The sequence below is a fragment of the Nansenia antarctica genome (genome assembly GCF_963989245.1).
Source record: "Nansenia antarctica genome assembly, chromosome: 7".
Lineage (NCBI taxonomy): Eukaryota > Metazoa > Chordata > Actinopteri > Argentiniformes > Microstomatidae > Nansenia > Nansenia antarctica.
The window spans coordinates 33,774,871-33,778,270 of record NC_137677.1 but is presented as its reverse complement, the minus strand read 5'-3'; positions in this window follow the sequence as shown (position 1 = coordinate 33,778,270).

Sequence of the window (3,400 nt, the reverse complement as noted above, 5' to 3'; positions counted from 1 at the left end):
AAGATTAACCACCTGGCAACAGTCGCTACGCACCCAGGACCATGCTCCCAACACCCCCCCCACCCCACACGACACAACCCACGCTACCCCCAGGCTTGATCACTGACCTGAAGCTGTGTGTGTGTAACTCCATAGTTCATATTACGCCATTTAGCTGACGCTTCTATCAAAAGCAACTTACAGTACATTGCAGTGAGTGTAGTGTACATTTGTCAGTATATATGGTCCCCTGTGGGAATCGAACCCACGACCTAAGCGTTGTTAGCGCCCCATGCTCTACCGACTGAGCCACAGAGGACCACAGAGGACCACGGAGGACCACAGAGGACCATTTCTTTGTGGCGTAGCTGTGATAGACTGAGGCCTGCTTGGCTGTCTGCTCTGGTCTTCTGTTCGGAACGGACAACTCTGATTGGGCGTCTGAGGGATAAGACAGGGACTGTGGGTTGTGAGGTCAAAGTTCAAACTCAAACCGCCTTCCTGTGTGTGATTGAACTATATACTAACATTCCTACACCCACACACACAGACACACACACGCACACACAGACACACACACGCACACACAGACACACACGCACACACACACATGCACACGCACACACTCATGCACACACACATGCACACACACATCCACTATCAGGAATGAAACAGACTATCATCTGTTCCTGTTTATTGAGCAGCTGTAAACACATCCATTATATGACTTTGTGATGTTATTTATTGACCAGTGTCTCTCCCAGTGTTACATAAGGATAATTAATGTTTAACCATGTCGTTAAGTAAAGTGGAACTGATCTCCATCTGACCTTGTTGTTTTTTCCCCATGAACTATTATACACACACACACACACCCTCACCCTCACCCACACACACGCACACACACACCCTCACCCCCCCCCCACACACACACATACCCTCACCCACACACACACGCACACACCCTCACCCCCCCCCCACACACACACACACACCCTCACCCACACACACGCACACACGCACACACACACACACACACACACACACACATGCACACACACACACCCTCACCCACACACGCACACACACACACACACACACACACCCTCACCCTCACCCACACGCACACACACACACAGATCTGTTGACTTGATAGAGATAACTAAATAAACATGTTCATGTTTTACATGTAGTCAGAAATGTACAACTCTTAAACTGTACAGTTCAGCAGATCAGGGTTAGGATACTGTATCAAGTGAAATGACCACTGAAGAACAGAACAAATCTCAGATTCTGCATTTAAACTAAAGGTAGGAGAATACCCTCCTAAATATCAGTCTTCTGTTGACTGTAGCCTAACTGTGATGACTAGGGGGGAACAGGAAGGACAGTCAGGAAGGACAGTCACATTGAAAACTGCATTTCAGCAATAAAAACCTGGCTAACCCACAACTTCCTCAAACTCAACAGTGCAAAGACCGAAGTCATCCTCATCGGCACCAAATCCATTCTCAATAAAACCGGACCCATCACACTCACCATTGATGACACTACCATCACCCCCTCCACCCTGGCTCGCAACCTTGGCTTCATCCTGGACCCCACCCTCTCATTTGATCCCAATGTCAGCTCCATTGTCAAGACCTCCTACTTCCATCTCCGAAACATTGCCAAAATTAGACACTGCCTCCCCCCCCCCCGCTGCTGAATCCCTCATCCACGCCTTCATCTCCCGCCCTGACTACTGCAACTCCCTACTCACCGGCATCACCTCCCACTCCCTCCATAGACTCCAGATGGTCCAAAACTCAGCCGCCCGCCTGCTCTCAAACACCCGCTCCCGTGACCACATCACTCCTGTCCTCCACTCTCTCCACTGGCTCCCCATCAAAGAATGTATCCAATTCAAAGTACTCATCCTCACATACAAAGCCCTCCATAGCCTGGCCCCCCCTTACCTGACTGACCTCCTTCTCCCCCACCGCCCTACCCGTACCCTCTGATCCTCATCCATTGTTCCCCTCACTGTCCCACCCTAAAAACTCAAAGGCTTCGGTGACCGTGCCTTTTCACGAGCTGCACCCCGCCTCTGGAACTCTCTCCCTCAACCACTCAGAGACTCACCCTCACTCTCCACTTTTAAATCCCACCTCAAAACCTACCTGTTCTCCCATGCTTACAACCTCCCCTACCCCTAACCATCTCCCCTAACCCTGCCACCCCTCCTCCCCGTTCGTTAACTCTGTGCCCATGTTATCTGTTGCCTGTTGTTTCTGTGTTTTCTGTTTCTCCCATATTGTCAGCGTCTTTGAGCCTCAGAAAAGCGCTATATAAATGTAATGAATAATAATAATAATTATTATTATTATTATTAATAGACAACACAATAGATAAACATTAGGTCTTTATTCCAACTCTCCGTAACCTAGGTAACACAGTAGTTACAAACTAGTAAACTAGTAAAATACTATTCGTTTTATTAACAGAAAACCAAGTCAGAAACCAAAAACATACCAGTACATGACAGGAAAGAACTCCGGAGTGAAGGTAGAAAGAATCTGCTTGAAAGAATCATACCTAAAAACAAAAAAACTAAAAGACTAAAACAACTTTTTTTTTGTTGCATATTTGTTGGATAAGAAAATCCCTTGAGTATGATTCCAAGCCCATCACCTCACCATAACATAGGTGTGTATGCATCATTCATCTAATATTCAGTATTTTGAGCCAGAAAGCGAGCAGTGATGTTGCAGTCAATCTCAGAGATGCCGGGTTCCACATGGCCTCCGCAGAGCCCAGATGTACACAGGTGATGAAGGCTGATCCTGTGTGGCATCATTTACAGATAACAACGTCTGCAGATTTCACTCCCTGTTGCACCAGCAGACAGCAGAGCGAGCAGGCGTGAAGTAAAGTAGAAAAAAAAAAACTTTGACGACTGCCATGCCAATGGCCCCTGGCCTGAGCTAGATTACTTTCCCTGCTACGACTGGTTGATTGATGATTCACTTATTTAGCTAAATGTATTGATTCACTTATTTAGCTAAATGTATTGATTGTAAGTCGCTTTGGAATAATGCGTCTGCTAAATACCAAAAATGTCAATGTCAAGTTTCCATGTGAAGGTCTCCCGGTCCCCACCACGTCTCCTACACCTCCCCCAGACCTCCCCGGAGCCTCCCACTCCCCACCACGTCTCGTACACCTCCCCCAGACCTCCCCGGACCCTCCCACTCCCCACCACATCTTCTACACCTCCCCCAGACCTCCCCGGACCCTCCCACTCCCCACCAGGTCTTCTACACCTCCACACAGCCTCCCCGTCCCCACCACGTCTTCTAGACCTCCCCCAGACCTCCACACAGCCTCCCCGTCCCCACCACATCTTCTAGACCTCCCCCAGACCTCCACACAGCCTCCC